This window comes from Sus scrofa, chromosome 16 (assembly GCF_000003025.6).
Source record: "Sus scrofa isolate TJ Tabasco breed Duroc chromosome 16, Sscrofa11.1, whole genome shotgun sequence".
Lineage (NCBI taxonomy): Eukaryota > Metazoa > Chordata > Mammalia > Artiodactyla > Suidae > Sus > Sus scrofa.
This window is the reverse complement of record NC_010458.4, coordinates 75,435,606-75,456,223: the sequence shown is the minus strand read 5'-3', so window position 1 is coordinate 75,456,223 and position 20,618 is coordinate 75,435,606. Positions and strand designations below refer to the sequence as shown.

The 20,618-nt window shown below is 50.2% G+C and overlaps 1 protein-coding gene and 1 long non-coding RNA gene across 2 annotated transcripts in view; one reads left to right on the top strand and one right to left on the bottom strand.

Moving 5' to 3' along the window:
• UBE2QL1 (ubiquitin conjugating enzyme E2 Q family like 1) overlaps nt 1–20,618 on the top strand; it is a 46,235-nt gene that overhangs the window by 18,283 nt on the left and 7,334 nt on the right.
• On the bottom strand, nt 5,523–10,652 carry LOC110257244. Its single transcript, XR_002339604.1, has 2 exons — nt 8,558–10,652; nt 5,523–7,282 (listed from the first exon to the last, which is right to left on the bottom strand). It is a non-coding gene; the product is annotated as an uncharacterized LOC110257244 (long non-coding RNA).

The following is a 20,618-nucleotide window of genomic DNA, read 5'->3' as shown; positions in this document are numbered from 1 at the left end:
CATACGTATATACACACTCTTTTTTATCGAATTACCCTCCGTCACCCTCCATCGCCAGTGAACAGTCTTTCTTTCCAAACACACATGAGTCTGGGCCGTCTGTTTTCCTCTTGTGACACGGATCTCAGATTTCCCATCTTCCCATCATCCCGGCTCCTCGGCCCTGCTGCCTCCAGGCCCCAAGGGGGTATTTCTCCATCTTGCCAGCCCCTCCCCCTCCTCCGTCCACCTGCCTCCTCAGGTTTCCCAAGTGTCTTTGCTTGTCTTCACTGTTTCAGGTCTCTTTACTTTTTTTTTCTTTTTGGCCTGGCCTGCAACATGCAGAAGTTCCCAGGCTGGGGATCGAACCCACACCCCAGCAGCAACAACACCGGATCCTTAATCACTAGGCCACCAGGGAACTCCTGGAATGGCTTTCTTTTCCACTTATTCCCAGTGGCTGTCTTTGCCTTGGTTTTTTTTGTTTTGTTTTTGTTTTTTGTCTTTTTTTTGCCGTTTTCTTGGGCTGCTCCTGTGGCATATGGAGGTTCCCAGGCCAGGGGTCAAATCAGAGCTGTAGCCACCGGCCTATGCCACAGCCACACCAACGTGAGATCCGAGCTTCCTCTGCAACCTACACCACAGCTCATGGCAATGCTGGATCCTTAACCCACTGAGCAAGGCCAGGGATTGAACCTGAAACCTCATGGTTCCTAGTCGGATTCGTTAACGACTGAGCCACAACGGAACTCCTGCCTTAGTTTTTTCATGCCTGTCTTTTCTTCTCCGCCTGAAGGATTCCCTCTGGCTTTGTTGGCTGCGGGCTTCTCCCTCTGCTTTATTGAAACTGGCGATCGGGGCTCCTCATTTGCTCTTTCTCCTGTGTCCCTTATGATTTTTGCCCCTTTCCCTTTTTTCGATCTATAAATCTCTCCTCCCCTGCTCCCGCTCTGCCCCTCCAGGCTGTCCAGGTTGACCAGAAAGCTCTTTTCTCTCCTTTCTTTCCTGCCGTCCCTGCCTCCAATATCCTCTCCACACTGGCCAGTTGCCCATCCTTTTGACTCTCTCTGGTTCAGTATTTCCTCCCCTCCACTTCACCAGCATTCTGTGCCTTCTTCTTCTTCTCCCAGTCACCTCAGCACTGGTGGCAGGTGGCTGAGAAAGGGACCTTCTGCTCTGTCCTTTTCCCTGGATGCCTACAGCGAAAGAGGATTCTGGACAAACCCAGGGTGCAGAGCGCTGGTGTCAGGCAGGCAGTGTAGACATGCTGGATGGACCAGAAGGGAGAGGGGCTGTTTGTTGCCATTGAGATCGAAATTGGGGTGAATATGCTTAATGCAATTGGTTTTTATGCTGATACACCCAAGCGGATGCAGTTTCTTAATCATTTTAGGTGTCTTTACCAGACTTAGAGGTAGGATGCTTTCTGAAAGCTCTCATTTCTATATTTCTGGTCATTTTGTTCATTCCGTTTATAGTTACATGAGAACACTCTTCTTCATTGGTAAGTTTATTGACGGGGCTTGAAACACATACTTATGAGTTTGGGGGAACACCTCAGATCATAAGGTTTATCAGGGAAACAATTTTGCTCCATCGTTTGCACTTTGCATGCATGCATGTTTTAGTCAACAGTAGAGGACTTTATTAAACTCTCCCCACGTATCTCTACTGGCCTGAGAATAGGCTGGGACAGACCTTCGTGTCAATTGCGGACAGAGGCCAATGTAACTTACGCACGCCGCCATCCCCGGCCCCCCGTTGCGTCCTTGAACCCCTCTTGTTCAGCCCCAGTCCACCCGAACAGTCCCTCCCACTTCTGGTCTCCTTGGAACGTGGAACTCTGTAGAGCAGGGCAGGCTGGGTTTCATCACCAACACTGACAGAGGTCAGTGACACTGTTTCAGCCCTCCTGGCATCTCTTCAGTCACGATGGTGTTACTTCTGCCTGCCCAGACGAAACGCTTCACAGGTGACATTCAGCATCTTTTCCTTGATGGATCACCAGGGCCACCTGACCCCACCTGTTACATGAGGGGAAGGATTTTTCCAGAAGCATCACAAATATTAGAGTCTAAACCTAAACCAAATGTCCCAAGACCAAGCTCTTTATCCCTATAATCCAAGGCTTCTTATCCAATATAAATGCGGTTTAAAGTAGTAAGATAATTTTCTAGCTCAAACAGCATACACTTGAATGTTTACATTTTAATTTCAGGGTGATACTCCTGACTTTTACAGAATCATAATTAAAATGATCTGTGGGGTTTCTTTCCTGCCACTAAATGCATTTAACCACAAAACGCCCATTAAGCGGAAAATAACAATGGGTTTTCTCTGTTGCTGCGACTTTGATCTGCCCCCATGATGATAATGATTTATTGGACGAGTAGATGGCTCTAATTCGGTTCAATTTAACAATTATTGAGGTGGAATCAAATGCCCTTCTGCAGTGAAAGTGAGAACAGGAGACTTTTAAATTTTGTTTTATTTTTAATTTAGTCTATTGAAATATAGTTGATTTACAATGATGTAACTGTTTTCTAGTGTACAGTAAAATGGTTCAGTTATACATATATTGGTTAAGTGATACATACATTCTTTTTCATATTCTTTTCCATTGTGGTTATTACAGGATATTGAAATATAGTTTCCTGTGCTAGACAGCAAGTCCTTATTGCTTATTCATTCTATATAAAATAGTTTGCGTCTGCTAACCCAAACTTTCAACTCATACCCCTCCCCCTTTTCAATCACAAGTTTGTTTTCTATGTCTATGAGTCTGTTTCTGTTTTGTAGGTAATTTCTTTTGTGTCATATTTAGATTCCTCATATATGTGACATCATATGGTATTTGTCTTTCTCTATCCGACTTACTTCACTTAGTATGAGAATCGCTAGGTCCATCCATTGGTTGCTGCAAATGGTATTATTTCATTCTTTTTTCTGGCTGAGTAATATTCCATTTTATATGCATGTACATATCTTTTTATCCAGTCCTCTTTCAATGGATGTTTAGGTTTCTTCCACGTTTTGGCTGTTATGAATAGCGCTGCTGTGAACATCGATGTGCATGTGTCTTTTTGAATTGGAGTTTCTCTGGATAGATGCCCAGGAGTGGGATTGCTGGATCACTAGGCAACTCTATTTTTAGATTTTTGAGAAACTGTCACACTCTTTTCCATAGTAGCTGCACCAGATTACACTCCCACTGACAGTGAAGAGACTTAGGCAAGAGCTTGGGTTGGTCCGTGGTGATCACAGGTCTACCAGGAGCGGCTGTTGGGATGGCCAAGGTGCAGGTGTGTTTCTCTGCACCAGCCCTGGTGTCAGAGACTCAAGGTCCATAGGAGACAGCACATGGTGTGAGGATTTTGACCCCAAAGTGAAAGATAGCCCCTCGGAAGACTGTCCTTCCCAGAGGGCAGTTCTGGGAACAGCTTTTGTCCACTCAACAAAGAGCTTGCTATGAGACAGTTACATGATGCTATTACAGCTTTTATCATCATCATCATTAAATTTTTTGATTCCTGCCATGCATACCAAAGGCTCATGATTTGCAGAAGGGGCCAGGAAAAGCACAGAGTTGGTGATAAGGCACAAAATTTTAATGTTGTGTGTTATTCTAACACATAAAATGCTTAACAGTTTTTTTTCTGATTATGGAAAGTACTTCATGCTTATTGTACACAATTCATGCAGTACCTGAAGATACAAAATAGAGAAGAACAGATGTAGGATTCCACCTGCCAGAAATAACTTCTGACACCCACACACACACTCACGCTTGTGGTCAACCAGTGTAAACTTTCACAGTAATGGGATCACGCCCTTCGTGATGGTCTGAAGTTTGCGCATCTGTTTTCACCGGTGACCCTGGATGTCTTGGCATTAGGTCGGCTGATCTAGATCAAGGTCACTCTCAAAGGCTGCCCAGCGCCCCAGGTGTGGAGTCGTGGGTTGCTGAGCCGTCCTCTTGGCAGCCCTCTCTCTTATCTTCCTGTCCATCGGATTTGCTCACCTGTGCCTGTGTTACCAGAAAGGAGACTCCCAGAAATGGGTCCCTGGATCAGAGGGTGTGGACACTCTACTTGCTGATGGGAAATGTTGTCCTGTTGCCCAAGGCCAAGGTTATGCCAGGTTGCACTCCCACCAGCAGCCTGGGCTGGGGGCCTCCCACTCCAGTCAGTACTCCCTAATCTCCGTGGCAAAACAGAGCTTATTTATTTTTCTTAAACCCTACACTTAACTGCCGATTGATTGATTGATTGATCTTAATCTGTGGGTTTTTTAAATTGAAGTCTAGTTGGTTTACAGTGTTGTGTTAGTTTCAGGTACACATACAGTACAGGGATTCACTTATACATATATATGTATATAAGTGTGTATATATTTCAGATCCCTTTCCCTTTTAGATTATTACAAAATATTGAGTATAGTTCCCTGTGCTATGCAGTAGGTCCTTGGTGGTTATCTATTTTGTATAAAGGAGTATGTATATGTTAAACCCAAACTCCTAATTTATCCCTCCCCCACCTTCTTCATCCATAACCAAGGATCAGCTTCCAAGGTCACTCATGGCATTGGCAGCATCGTGGTCCTTGGTGGCTGCTGGCTGGAGCCTCCCTGCACCCGGGCCTCTGCATGGGCACCTGGATCTCCTCTGAAGGAGCTGGTGGCAGAACAAGGCCTTGCACAGAAGCCTCATCTCAGCAGGGACATCCCATCAATTCTGCCACAGGCTCTTCCTTAGAAGCAAGTGACAGGTCTCACCCATCGTCAAATCACAGGGGCATGAACACCAGGAAGCGGGGGGGGGGGGTCTTCGGGGCCAACTTAGAGGCTGCCTGTCCCAGGATGGGCAGAATTTGCTAGTTTTGTTAACAGGCCTTTTTTCATTACATTTTCTAAACAGCTAATATTGATATGTAGGAAAACTAGCAAATTTTCTTATCATATGTATTTTATATGAGTGCGTATCAATTGACACCTCATTTTTATTGTGATTTTTTTCCTTGTGCTTCATGCGCAGAGAATGAGGTCCATCATGGTCCACCAGTCTGTCTTTCATCTTTTATCAGAAAAACACAACAACTAATTTTGGAGTAGTTCCATTTATCAGTCTTTTCCCAGCAAGAACTGTAAGAAGACCCATTTCCTCACCATCGTATCACGAGATCCACCCCTCCATGTTCTTCCATTGGCTTTTTAACCTTAACTTTTGCATTTTAAGTTGATTTTGGAGCTCCCGCTATGGCACAACAGGATCGGAGGCATCTCTGGAGCGCCGGGAAGCAGGTTCCATCCCCGCCCAGCACAGTGGGTTAAGGATCAGATGCAGGTGCAGCATAGATTGCAACTGCAACTTGGATCTGAACCCTGGCCCAAGAACTCCATATGCCACGGGGCGGCCAAAAAAGAAAATAAAAAGGTTAATCCATTTGCCATGAGTGCCATCAGGTAGAAGCCAGCTTCTCTGTGTAGCGAAGGGGGCCCCTCAGCCTGGCCACCCAACCACCTGGCCCTCTTTGACCGCCGTTTGCTTTTTTTCTTTCTTTCTTTTTTTTTTTTTTTTTTTTGCATTTTTGCATGGACAGATCCCAACGTAAATACGAGTCTCTTCAGCTCCACTCATATATGTCCCTGCTCCTGCGTGAATATTACTCTGTCTTAGGAATAGGACCCCTCGGTCTGTCTAACACTGGGTGGGACATCTACTCATCTCAGCTCGCTGTGGATCATTCCCGTTCCGGGTAAATCGTTTGCAGTGATTTGTCAGGAATCGTGTTCAGGGCAGGGAGCTTGGTCTCCGCAACAGAGCCCACACGCTGAGGTCTCAGGGTCACACGGGGAGCGTGCATTTCCTGCCTATGGGATTGGGGGTCCCACCCCATCTTGCATCGGCTTCTGGACCGGGCACCGCGGATCCAGAGTCCCGGCGTGGGAGGCTGAGGATGGGGGCGCGCTCAGCGCTGCCCCGCCCCCACGCCGGAGGGACATGCGCACTTCTCACCGCCCCCTGGCCGGAACCAGCCACGTGGCCGCAATCCCATGCCAGGGACGTGGGTGCGTAGAGGCATCGCGTGGGTGTTTCTGGCACGCTCATCCCCTCTGCCCCCTCAGGCACCTCACAAACAGCCACCTCTTAGACGCATCAAGTTGTATATGCTACATCTGGGCAGCCTTTTGCATGTCAATCATACCTCAAAAAATTGCTAAGACTCCAGGAATTTCTGTGTAGGTGTTTCTATCCTCTGCATGTAATGAGGTCAGCAGAACATTGCATCCTGGTGGCACAGAAAAACCCTCAATACTGGGAGAGGCAGGCGAACAAAGCAGAGGCCAAACTGTTGTTTTTCTGTTTACAGGCGGTGCCTGTGACATATGGAAGTTCCTGGGGCAGGGATCATATCGGAGCTGCAACCGCGACCTAGGCCACAGCCACAGCAATACCAGATCCTTAATCCACTGAAGGAGGCCAGGGATTGAACCCACATCCTCACAGAGACACTATCAGGTCCTTAAGCCACTGAGCAACACGGGAGCTCCCAAACTACTAATTTTGCCACTTCAAATATGAAGATTGAATAAACTTGATTTTTTGTGCATTTGAATCTTTTTTTTTTTTTGGTCTTTTTATGGCTGCACCCAGGGCATGTGGAAGTTCCCAGGCTAGAGGATGATCAGAGTTACAGCTCTGGCCTACACCACAGCCACAGCAATGCGGGGTCCGAGCTGCATTTGTAGCCTATGCCACAGCTCACGGCAATGCCGCGTGGAACGCACGGAACCCACATCCTCATGGATACTAGTCGGATTTGTTTCCGCTGCACCACAAGGGGAACTCCCTGTGTATTTGAATCTTAACACAAGCCAACATAAATACCACATGACAAAGCCAGGAAATGTTGAAAAATTGTCTTTGTACCATTTAAAATATCCCTGCAAACCGTGCCTGGGATTAATGTTCCCATTCCTGGCAGTTTTGATGCTTGACTCCTTCATTCTCATGATGTCTTATCAACGCCAGCAAAGTACACCCCTCCCCGGAAAATGAATGACTATAAACACCACCCATTGCATGAGATGTGTTCAGTAAAAGTGGAAGGTTTTACTTGGAAATCGGTCTTCTGAAAGCGTTGACCTTGTTGAAGATGCTTGGTGGAAAGCCGTGGTCAGAAGTGGCGTGCTGGTTGGTTTCCGTCTGTGGAGTCAGCATGACGTTGTCTGGCTGGTACCCCCGCAGGCCGTGACTTGGTGGAGATCGCCTGTCCAGCTCGGAGCGCTGGCTCTTCGGCTCTTCCTAAGGACGAGTCAGGCAGGGGTGGGATGGTGGGAACGGGGTATGCTGTGGTCAGATAAGGTTGGCACATCCCAGCTTACTCAGAACCATTAACAACTCTTAAGAGAATAGGTATGTGTACATGCATGATTGCGTGGCTTTGTTGGGGTGTTTTTGGTCTTTCTAAGACTGCACCTGCAGCATATGGAGGTCCCAGGCTAGGGGTCAATTGGAGCTGCAGCTGCCGGCCTGCACCACAGCCACAGCAACACCACGTCTGAGCCAAGTCTGCACCTACACTACAGCTCACGGTAACACTGGCTCTTTAACCCACTGAGTGAGGCCAAGGATCAAACCCGCATCCTCGTGGATACCGGTCAGGTTCGCTTCCCCTGAGCTACAATGGGAACTCCTGAGAGTTGTTTTTCGTTTTTATTTATTTTACTTTTGTATGTTTTTGCCCAGCAGAAATTATCAGAGCCTTGTCAATTAATTACACTTCAATAAAACTTAACAATTCTTAGAGCCAAGAGCATGGGGAGAGGTCTCGGTGAAGCTCAGACACGGTTCAGCAATGCAGACTTTGGGTTCCAGCTCTCATTCCAGCCATAGGCTCGGGGTGCTGGGCGACACTGCCACTTACTGCCCGGAGTAAGCGATCTGCCCCTCCATTCTCCACTGGCTCATTCACAAAATTACTGGTGTGTCCACCTCCTGCGTGAGGATCAGCTAATGTTTGAAGGACCGTGTGGGACACGGTTGGGAAGTGGCAGCCCCCCTACTGGCTTTTGTCGGGAGTTCTGGCGGGGACATCAAAGAGGCTTCGGCTCGTGCTGACCCTTCTACCGGATTCCTCCCTCTCAGCTCTGGCCGCCTGCTGGGACACCCACGGGTGCTGGGCATGCAGGTGTGCCTCACTGGTCTCAGGGCCCTGGGTACCCGAGACCGTGAGCGGAGATGCCACAGCCTCACGTTTTCATCCCAACACCCTCTGAGACGTGGTTCTGTTCACCCCAGGTCTGTGCCCTAAGTTCACAGGCATATGAAAATCCGCGAGGGTCAGGATAAACTAAATGCCCATAGCTGACCCGAACCCACCGTAGAGACTAAATCCATAGCGTACATTTACGGTTAAAATTAATTATATCCCCCGAAGAAACTAAATCCATAGCTTATATCCATGGATCAGATCGAAATCTAATTCCCTTAACGTACAGCAGGCTAGTAATTGACAACCGATACAGCTTTCCCACGCTTCCCGCCAAAGGTCACCCAGCCAAACTTGGGTCTGCTCACCTTCGCGCGGTGACGCCAGTGTCCCGACACAGGGAGGAAAGCATCCAACAAGGGCCGAGCTGGAGGATGGGCAGCTCGTGCTCAAAAGACCCGAAGTCTCGAAGGCTGTCAGGGGAGGGTTTCAGGGCAGCGTTAAGGGTGAGCGTGGCGGGGCGTGTGATCAGCTTCTGGACTTTGTTCTGATGGGCTGGTGGTGAGACAACCAGGTGGGATCTGCGGAGTCAACACCACCAGCCTTCTGGGTCCAGGCAGCCCGGGCTCTACGCAGTTACCGTCTTCCACCTGGTGGGGGGCTTCCATGTCTGCAAAACAACTCAAGGACACGGCTCAGGGTGTTATCTAGAAGCTTCAAGGAGGAACTGAAGGTCCTTGGCTTTGTTTGAGGGCTAAACTGTTATTATTTTGTCTTGCTTGACTCTTTTCCTTAGTTTCTGCATTTTTTCCACTTCTCTGATAAAATTCATTCTTTGGAACTCTGGGAAAGCTTAGGAGGCTAAGCTTTTCTACAAACAACAGGGAGGGGACATGGGAGGGAGGGGACATGGGGGGGGCCACCAGGAGAGTCTGTCCTCAGAAAGGCCCCAGGGTGTCCTGCTCGGTCTCAAAAACTTAAATCTAAGATCCTTTAAAATATTTGATGTATGCCGGTGTCTAATCAGAACTCTTATTTATAAAAATTGCTTTATTTAAATTAAGCAAACTCCATTTTAGATTTCTTGAGAATATATTTGAGTGCAATTTATGTCGTTTTGATTAGGCTTCACATCAAGTCTAGCCTTTAAATAAAGTTCCTGTCTCTGTGAAACACACCATTTATTTGCATCATGTCTGCAATGGTAGCTAGAGAATTTGTTTTTCCTTAAAGGCTGTGTCTTTATAGAGACACCATTCGGCCATCTGTGGCTACATCAGTTTTCTTGGCTACGTTACTTGGTACTGTGTACAGTGATATTGACCAAATAGTTACCCACCTCGATCTTAATAAGGAAAACAAAGTAATTGGACTTGTCATGCCATCGTCTCGACATTGAGATTATACAGCTAATGATGGAGAAATTAAACGTTCCTTTTCATCCCACTCCTCAAATTCCCCAGATCTGCGGGGTTTGGTGGAATGTCAGAGACTGCTGTTTACTGTCTTAGATAATGTGGAAGGAACGCTGAGGAGTCCGAGGGGGATCCAGTTCGAATCCCGACTCCGGCATTTCTTAGTGGGATGACCAGGTTCCCCACGTGCCAGCATCTGTTTCCACCCTTGATCAGGGGCAGTAACAGTTGCTCTCTCTGCCACGCCAAGGAGCGAGATGCCCCTGAGAAAGATCAGCTGAAAGTGATGGAGACCCAGCGAGTTTGCTGGGGTCATTGTCAACGTGTACAAACACCCTGGGGTCCCTTCCAGGCGGTGGAGCGGAAGCAGAGCAGAGGTAACCCCCGGGGAGCAGAGCAAGCCTGGCCACCCCATTTCCATTACAATGCCTGCCCTTCGTGCTTTGGAGGCTCCGCAGCAGGGGTGTGTCACCCACGAGTCCCTTCTGGTCGGTGGCTGCTGCTCTCAGCACTCACGTGGGCTTCGGGTAAAGACACCCCCCACGCCTGCTGTGCTCGGTTGCAGGTTCCTATCCCCACGGAAGGGACAGGAGGGAGGGAAAGACTTCCTCTGACCCCCAAGCTCAGGGCCCTCATATGAAAGAGGAAAATTAATTTGGGGAACTAATGAAATGATTAGAATATAATCCTGATTGAGTATGTGGTGGGAGGAGGGGGTGGGGCTAGGAAGGGACCTCATTGTCTGATATAAGTACAGAAAATGACTTTCTTTCTTAAGGGATTGGTACAATGGGGTTTATTGCCTCAAAATCTATTTAGCATTTAAATACACTTGTGAAATGCTCAATTAAAAACTGGACCAGTTGTGCAAACCTGCGGATGATCTAGGTATATTTTGGGTGTAAACCACTAAAGTAAGCCACTCAGTATTTATATGTACTTTCTTTCTTTCTTTTCTTTCCTTCTCGGGCCACCCCCACGGCCTACGGAAGTTCCCAAGCTAGGGGTCAAATCGAATCGGGAGCTGTAACCACCAGCCTATGCCATAGCCACACCAATGCCACATCTGCGACCTACACCACAGCAACGCCAGATCCTTAACCCGCTGAGTGAGGCCAGAAATCGAACCCACAACCTCATGGATACTAGTCAGGTTCATTTCCGCTGAGCCATGACGGGAACTCCAGTATTTATACTCACCAACTGCGTGAGTTCCAATTCCAGCTCTAGCACCTACCTGCCGCACCTACCTGCCGCGTGACCTCAGACAACTGAATTTCACTTCATGGGCAGTTTCCTGATCATGATGGAGGCTAGAGCTCTAGCGGGCTCTCTGTGGTGTGGACCGAGTGAGTTTACACAAGGAAAACCCTCAGAACTGTGACAGGCACAAGCATTACCTATACCGTGTTACAAAGTTTGTGTTACAAAGTTTGTGTTGTTTACAGATTCCCGTGATATTTCTCCAGCTTACTGATTGAATTCTTGACTTACTCTAATTCTGACTTAAAAGATACTGTAGCAACATCCTGATACAAATAGAAGAACTGAAATCAGAACATCCCCAAAGTAATGACCTAAAAGTAATAATAGCCGTCCCAGGTGCTTATAGAAAATCTCTTTTTCATTTTTATTAGGTCAGCCACAATCAGCCCCTAGTTTTGTAAGCTTTTCAGACAAGGACTAGAAATCTGAATTTAGAACCAACGTCCTTTCTTGATTACAATCTGAGACTATTTTATGGTAACAAAACATCACGTTTTCCAGAAAGATCTTCCACCCCTTTGTTTCTCAACACCAAGCAAGACATTTCATGCCATGTCTTTGCCTGCATTTCCCTACAAACAGAACGAGTGTGTGTTGGGTTTTCTCTGCACTGGGACCGTCACCTGTATGACACCTGCAAATACAGGTGACAGTGTGCAACCCTGAAATGGTTTGCATTCCTTACTCTTGTCCAGGTTTTCACAGCACTGGGCCAGGTGGGCCCTTCCCACTCCTACTGCTTTCTTAATTTAACAAGAAAATAGTGTAAACAAGGCAGTGTAAGAGGCAGGTGTGGGGACACCGGGGAGGCCAAGGGAGGCAGGGCTGTGATGCAGGCACCGCAGACTCCAGCCCTGGAAGCAAAACGCTGACGTGTGAAGGATGCTCACGGGGAAGAAATGCACAGGCTTCCAGCACCTGCCCCAACGTTATGGGTACCGTGCCTGGTTACCAGTGCTGGCGTTCACCCCAGGACCCTCCAGAAAGTGTACTTGATGAAACACACTCAGTTTTTTGGGTTTTTTATTTTGTTTGTTTTTTAGGGCTGCACCTGCAGCATATGGAAGTTCCCGGGCTAGGGATCAAATCAGAGCTGCAGCTGCCAGCCTACACCACAGCCACAGCAACTCAGGATCGGAGCTGCACCTGCGACCTACACCACAGCTCACCGCATCGCTGGGTCCTTAACCCACTGAGCGAGGACAGGGGTCCAACGTGCTAGTTGGTTACCCCTGAGCCACAGTGGGAACTCCAAAATACACTTCGTTTTTAAGGTCAGGTGACCTAGGATTCCCGTGTTAGGATAAGGTCTTTACACCCATTGACGCGGCTCGGAACACTTTGGGGTGCTCGGACGTCACGGTGGGGAGACTCCTGCTCTGGTCTTGGGGCGGGGGTCTCTGCAATCTGGGGGAGGAGGGGGGCTGGCCTCACTCTCTGCGGCTTTTCCCTTCCTTCCCTCTGCGGCCTCTGCCCCGCACCTGCACCGCATCAGCAGCCTGCACACCAAACAGTCAGAATCCTGTTCTCTTGAACACAGGCCGAGGTTCAAGTACGACGTGCTTGCCTATTAACAGTGTTTCAGCACAGAGCGGGCCACGTTGCCCAGGCGGGAAGACACCCCCTTTGAAGCCTGTGGGGCGGGGGGGGGGGGGGGAGCAGCCGAGTGGGCGGGGCCTGAGGAGGCAGCCAAGGCACAGTCCCCGCCCACGCGTGACTTATTATGGGATGGAATCGGCCCCCCTGCAGACAGCCTGTTGCACATCCCAAGCGCCCCACACCAGCCCCACCCGGGCCAGTGTAAGCGGGTGTGCTGAGGATGCAGTGTCCCCATGTGTGTCCCGTTCCTGGTCACGCTCCTCTGGCCCCTTTCACTACTTGGAGCAACACGTCCTGTTGGCCATGCCCACCTGCCAGCAGTCTCCCCAGCAGCAAAACAGATTTTGCGTTTGTACAAACAAACCAGATTTCCTCACTGGGCACTAGTTGCCACGGATAATGATGTGTCCTTTGCAAGGCGGGAGTGGCCCTCTTCCTTTCAAGAGAGCTGGAAACATCTTCCCCCACTCACCCCAAGGAGTCAGAGACCCCTGCCCTGCATCGTCACACTGGCGGCCTCGCCTGAGCTCTGGGACCACAGCTCACAGCAGTGCTGGAGGGCAATCGTCACGTGGCGGGGACAGCGCCAGACCCTCCCACGTGCCCCACCCCCACCCCGGCTTAAACCCCCCCACAGCGTCCTGCGTCAGACTGAGTCACCATCTGCCCCTCTGCCATCTCCTGTGCTTCTTCATCCCCGCCAGGCCTCCCCACACCTCCCACCTCACCCCTCCCCTCACCCCTCCCCTCCCAAACCCCCAACCGCCCCCCAGCCCCCCCTCACAGACAGAGCTTGGCCCAGGTCATGCGCCCCTCCCGCCTAACTGATGTAGCAGGGTCCCCCATCTCAGGCCAAGTTCACGGCTCCCCACTTTCAGCCCCAGTAGAGCTTCTTGGTACCCTGGCCCCAGGGTCTCACCTGGGGGCGCCCTGCTGCGATGTGCTGCAGGTGCACTGGCTAAGACGAGGCTTGCAGGAAGGTGCCCCCCCTTCTCCTTCCCAGGACAGGTGTGACTGGGATCCCAGGTGATCTCCACCCCTACCTTCAAAACCGGAAGGGCTGGCCCAGCAGGCCTCCTTGGCCAAGGGAGGGGCCCTCTGAGAAATGGTTGAGTAGAAAGTGGTCCATCTTTGTTCAGAACACTGACATTAAAGGGAAACCGCCTGTCGAATGTGTCCAGCAGGAGGTGGCTGGTGTCTGGGGGTGGGGGTGGGGGCTGAGGTGTGGATTCCAGAGTCCCCCGCACAGGGCCCATGCGACCAAGATGTATGGGCTGGAGGCCAGGTCCGTGTGGTTCCTCAGAGACCCGCTGAGTGTCCAGGGCTGTCGTCTGAGGCTTTGTCCATGTCCCCTCATGAGGGCGTCCATCTTTATCCAGCACATCAAGAAAGAAAACCAAGCTGGAGTTCCCATTGTGGCTCAGCAGTAATGAACCCCTCTAGTATCCATGCGGATGCGGGTTCGATCCCTGGCCTTGTGCAGTGGGTTAAGGATCCGGCGTTGCCATGAGCTGTGGTGTAGGTAGGTCACAGATAAGGCTCAGATCTGGCGTTGCTGTGGCTGGGGTGTAGACCCGTAGCTGCAGCTCCGATTCAGCCCCTAGCCTGGGAATTTGCATATGCCACACTTGGACAAAAAAAAGGAAAGAGAAGAAAACCGTGCTGACGACAGACCATGCCCGCTCAGGCCTGTCCTGCTGGAACAAAGTGAACGACAGGAATGGGGTCCTTCCCAGGGGTCAGAACTGAAAGTTCACGTCTTTATCAAGCTGCTCCTTTACTAAAAATCAGTAAAGTCGTAAAGAATAAACTCATCCACATAGTCCTTGCCTTGCTGTGTTTTTAGAGCAAAAACAGACTCGTCTCAAAAGTAATACGTATTTTAGAGAATTTGTGCCCACATTGTAACACTTTCACCTTTGAATTTTGGGGCAAAATATCTCTCAGGCCTTCCAGAGACTGCGGAATCTCATTTATTTATTTAACACTGCAGAATCTCCTTTAGCGTCTGACGTCCCTGCGCTGGCTGTGGCACGCAGTGGGCCCTTCCGCTGTCCCTGTCCCATGGAAGGCAGGGCGCTGGAGATGTCCCCGGAAAAGGCAAAGACAGGCAGGCCTCCTGACCCCAGACACCGTCTTGAGAATGAAGCTTACGTGACCTTGGTTGCCTGTGCAAATCTCAGGTTACTTCGTGATGTAGTTTTTCCAGAACAATCCAGTGTAGGATTATTTCATCCCCAGCAGGAAGCTTCTGCTGGCGGGGGCAAGGGCGGAAGGCGGCCGTCCTCTGTTGTGACAGGTGGATCCCGGCGCGGATTCCTGTCCCGTTCTTGGGGACACTCTCAGTCTCCGCTGGCACTTTGGGGTTCCCATCGAGGCAGTGGCCCTACCTACCGTCTGTGCACACACGGAATTGCTTCTGTTGATGGGAGTGGATGAGCGTCTGGGTTCCGGGGCTGCCAAGGGTCATAAAATCACCAGCACACCACCCAGAAAGGCATCTGGCTGGAGGCAGAGTCTCTTGCACCCGATCACGCCAGGTGAAGTTGCAGGGAGGGCTAAGGCCCTTGTGTCTGTCGGGAGGGACAAAGGGCACGAGGGGGGGGAAGCGGGTGTCTCCTCTTCCCGGCAGCGGTGGGCTCTGGTCACCCTGGGATAAAGGAAGCCCTAGCCTTTCCCGCGAAGCCCCCATCCCTGTGCACCCCTTATTCCACCTGCCCCGCCTCCATCCCCGCGCAGCAGCAGGAAGCCTCTGCCTCCCCAGTGCCTCCTTCTTAAACTGAGGCCACATGGCCGGACAGGGGCAGCCTGGCACCTCGCGGGGCCCCGTGATTGGGTGGCCGCAGCAGAGTCAGCAGGGTCCACCCCTGGTACGGGGGGGTGGGGGGAGGTCTGCCGGAAGGATTCAGTCGCCGGCATGAACGCCTGGACTCTGAAACCAGGGGCTTGCGGTGGGGAAGAACCAGATTCTCGTCCTTCTTGAAATGCGTCCCTGGAAAGGAAGAGAGGGTGCCCTCGAAAGTCACGTGTGAAGGGCAGAGGGTCTGACCTGGGAGGGCAGGTTGGTGGGAAAACACCCCCAATGCCCCTCTGTTCAGGGGGTGCAGGGCAGGCGCGGGGCTGTCCCCAGGCAGGTGAATGGATGACCACGTGCTGTTGATGGAGCCGGTGGGGGCATGTCCGTGGTGATGAGGTGCCCCCTCTGGGATGGTCCGGCAGGGCTCTCAGACTTTTCCAGAACCCCACATCCAGGTGGCTGGAGTCAGCTCACAAGTGGAAAAGCCAGAAGCGGTGGCTGTGTTGTGTTAAACAGGCCTTGAAGACGGAACACGTGGCCCTTGGCTCCGCTGGTGCCAGCCGCTCCTCCTGCAGCCTGCATGTAGCGAAATGGAAACTGCAGGTGGCCGGTGTCCAGGGTGGTGGGGCTGGGGAAGGCACGGCTGCCCCCAGAGCAGGGCAAGGCTCCAAGGTCCACACGGCTGGGGCCAGAGGACCAGGCTCCTTGCGGTAAAGGCAGATTCGGTGCATTGATCACCTGGGTGTTTGCTCATGGCATGGAGACCCCCCAGCTCCATGTTGAAAGGAGGGTGCGGTGCAGAGGGATGGGGGGCTCCTGGGAGGGGTCCCAGTGAGGGAGGGCCAGAGTGGGTGGCACTCTGTGCATCGAAGGGTCAGCATCTTGTTCCCTCGCCGACACCTGCGAGCCTTCTCCACGTGGAGAGCCACCCAGCCTTGGGGGTCCAGTCCCGTTTAGAATCCTGCGTGATTTCCAGCACACGATCGACTTCTCCGTCTGTCTCCTCATCCGTAAATCAGGGTTGACAAGAGCAGAGCCCACTGGGTTGGGGTTTCAGGGAAGGCTTAGGGATCTGTTCGAGGCCCATCCTGGGGGCCTGAGGACGTCCGGCTGCCACTGACGGGGTCCCCGCCCAGCCAGTGAAACCCACTGGGGCCCAGCCACTTAAGCAGAGGTCCCAGAATTAGTGGAATCTCCAGGAAAAAAAATAATTTTGAAATGTTTATCTGATCTAATTTGAAGTTTTAGCTGAAGTGCCTTTTTCTCTGCTTACGTCTTCCAAGAAAACATAATGTCTTAAAACGGATTTCATAACTGCTAGGACGTTCTTTAAGATGGAGAGGAAAGAGATGCTTATATTTTGCAAGAGTCCAAAATATCCATGGGCGTTCCTGTCATGGCTCAGCAGGAACTAATCTGGCTAGCATCCGTGAGGACGCAGGTTCGATCCTTGGATCTGCTCCGTGGGTTAAGGATCCCATGTTGCCGTGAGCTGTGGTGTAGGTCACACGGCTTGGATCTGGAGTTGCTGTGGCTGTGGCGTAGGCCAGTGGCTACAGCTCTGATTAGACCCCTAGCTTAGAAACTTCCATATGCCATGGATGTGGCCCTAAAAAGACAAATATATACATGTTTTGCATCCTGGGCATCATTCTGTTTGTACATATAAGTGGTGCCTCTGGGTCTGCCCATGGCTTGAGGATCTTTATGGTAACAAAGTTATCCCTTCTTATCGTCAGGGGATCCTTTCCAAGTCGCTCAGCAGATCCTGAAATCGCAGTACGGAACCCAGGTGCTGTGTTTTTCCCATACCTGGAAACGCTGGACAAAGGGACAGTTTGCGTCCCTGGTGGGCTGGAGTGGGATCAATTCACTGCACTTGCGGATACTGTGTTTTTTTCACAAATTGAAAGTTTGTGACAACTCTGCTTAAGCAAAGCTGTAAGTGCCATTTTTTTCCCAATAGCAACTTTTTAACTTTAATACTGTTTTTTAATGTCTAGATTTTTTAGACGTTTTTAATGCTGTGCCTCCTTTAATATACGTTAGTGCGCGTGAACATAATTTTAAAGGCCCCAGGAAACCAAAAAATTCATGTGACTCCCTCTTTTGGGGTATTCCCTTTGTTGCAACAGTCTGGAAATAAAGCCACGCTATCGCCAAGGTCTGCCTGGGCATGAGACTTCATCTTGCTCTTCAGAACGGTGTGCAATTTAAAACTTAGGCATTGTTTATTTCTGGAATTTTCCATTTAATAGTTTCAGACCATGGTTCATTGAAATCACAGAAGGTGAAACTGCGGCTGCAGGGGACGGCTGCATTAGATGATGTGGCTTCACTTTCATTTCTCTTAAATGTTATCGAGGTTTATGCAGAACTGATGCTGGCTTTGTCATCCTGAGAGGTTCACTGAACTCAAGAGAGAATGACCAGCTGAGGAGATTTATCGCCCAATAGTTGGGAACTATTTTACAGACTGTAATGGAGAGTCTGTGGTTATATAAGGTTTCTCCATGGAAAACACTAGAATGTTCCACCAAGGAAACATTCCTTTCTGAGTAAAGTGGCTTTGCATCCTGGGCATCGTTCTCATACTTGGCCCTGATGACAGTCCAGGCTGTGGAAAGCTGGCCTGTGGTCCTGCTGCAGAGGGAGCATGAGTCCAGCCGGTCGCATTCAGGCATCCCCACTGCTGCCACCCCCTAGCCGGGGACATCTCGCTCGCCTGGCCTCACCTGGTGTCTTCAGCCACCTGCGTGAGGTTGGTTCCCTGAGGCACTTAGTATATCTGTGGGAAACACGGCTGCTCTTTTGGAAGTTTCTCGTAGCTAAGCTGCACTTGCCAGATTTTTTTAACGTGCAGTGATTGCTAAAAAACAAGGTCAGGAAGCGTTTTTAAAGTTCTGGTTTTATTATAAATCAAGCGAGCATCACACTTCTGAGATGACGGCTCCTTCCTGGCGGCTGGACCACGGATGCTCCCCAACAGTCTGCGTGGACCCCCATCCACAGCTGGGGTCGCCTGGCATGTTTTCCTCCACCCCCACCAGGAGAGCCTCTCCCAGGCGGGGTCTCTGCTTCCCGCATGCCCAGCTAGGATGCTGTGTCTCTTCTCGGTCCTGCACCCCCTGGGGCCTCTGGTCATCACTCGCCCGGAGTTTGGCGGGGCAGCTGTGCCTGGTGGGGAGGAGGTCCACTTTGCTGAGCAGCCCCGACAGTCAGACTGAAGTAGAATTTAATGTCTGGGGACTGTAATGAGATACCGTGTGTGAAGGTGGCCACATCCCCAGACATCACCTGGAAGTGGATCAGATGCCATCCCACTTGTGGACAGAAGCCACGTGGGGAACCAGCACTTCACTCATGTCTGTCAAAACCTAAACCAAGGGAGTTCCCACTGTAGCACAGTGGGTTAAGAGTCTAGCTGCAGCAGCTCAGGTCACTGCATAGGTGGGGGTTCATTCCCCAGCCCGTGCAAGGGTTAAGGATCCAGCGTTGCTGCGGCTCAGATTCCATCCCTGGCCCTGGAATTTGCATTTGCCATGGATGCAACCATAAGGCAAACAAACCAAAAAGCAAACAAAATAAAACAGAACAAACACCAGCCAGAGCTCCTTAGCTGCTCAGTCGGCCAGACTGCATGGCCTCACCCCGTCACTCTGCCCCTCCCCCTGGCTCTTTCACCCCCTTAGGCTCCCCCTCCCTGACTTGGCTGGTGCCAGGTGGGGTCCCTGATGGGCAGCGGGTCTCCCCCCATAAACTGACCGTCCTTCAGGTCCATGTGTGAGGCCTGGGGCTTCTCTCAAGGGTGCTCTTGGGTTGCAGTCACCACAGGGACGCTCATATCTCTCCCTACAGTTTAAACATCACCACTACAGCCAGGCACGCGTGCACGCACACACGCACACACATGCACATACAAACACACATGCACATATGTGAATGCTCATGTCCATAAAACACACAAGTCTGTGCACACGGGAACACACACACACGCGCACACGCACACGCACACACACACACACACACGTTCTGAGACTCCTGGTAAGGGCTGTGGAATCAGCGCATTTCCGCGCCCCGCTTCTTCTCTTTGATGCTTCCTGGACCAGGTCCAGCTCACATCCCTCCCTCGCTGGTAGTGGCCTCAGAGTCCTTGCTTTGATTGGGGAACGAGTTTCTTTGAAGCCACCTCGCCAGTTGTAGAGTCTTATCAGTCCTTTAGAACTTGTAAGTTGATCTGCTTTGAACAGCAGACCTTAAAAAAAAAAAAAAGAAAGAAAGAAAGAAAGAAATCACTGCTGCTGTCTCTCCGAGCAGACCTTTCAAAAATGCCTGCGCCTGTGTCTTCCCGAGCCAAGCATGCGTCCGTCTGAGCCCTTCCTCCAGACCCAGCGTCCCAGAAAGAATCTAAACTGAGCACAGCACAGGCTCGAAACCCTCTCTGGAGGGGTGAGGGTGCATGTGAGTGCTTTTAGACTAATAATTGTACGTTCAAAGACTTTAAAAACAAGTAGCAGCAGCTCTGCAATTCAGCCCAGGAAATGAGGGAAGGAGCCTCAAAGCTTTTCATGAGCTTTTTGTGTGTGTCTGGAAATCTAACTATTTTTTAAGGAGCAGAAACCTGTAATTCATGGACAAGTGAAACCCAGCAACACTATGAAAGTATGTTTGCAAAGAAAAAAAAATAGTAAGAAGAAAATCTAATCGGGTGAGAGATATTAAATGAATAATTTATGTCAACCTATTAAAACGATGTTATTGAAAAGGCTGAGAAATTAGCCCTATAAATGCAAAATGTTGGATTTGCCTGAAAATGTTTTTGTGACCGAAGAAGCCAAGTCATCATATCCACGGAAACACAGAGAATTATGTGCATTATTTTTTCAAGAGGACAGAAAGAAACTTTGCCAAAGAATAAGACCCTCTCTGAGAGTTCCAAACATAAAAACTCACAATTATTGTCTTCATCCTGCACCCAGCACAGTCCAGGCATCTTATACGCTTTAACATATTAAATCCCTATAAAAATCCAGTGTCATATGGCACTGTTATTATGCTTATTTTACAGATGAGGAAGTTGAGATTCAGAGAGGTTAAGTAACTCCCCCAGGGTCACACAGCCAGAAAGTATTGGAGCAGGGATTTGAACCCAGATCTATTGAAATCTGCACCTGCACCGCTCCCCTCCACACACACTGCACCCCAGCTTCATCCAGTGTCTGTCTGTCCTTCTCTGAACATAGCTGCATATTTTAGCCTCACGTTAGAATCTTTATCCTCAGCCACCATTGCCTGACAAATACCACCTATAATTCTTCTTTTATTTTTTTTCCTTTTTTGGCCACCCCGAAG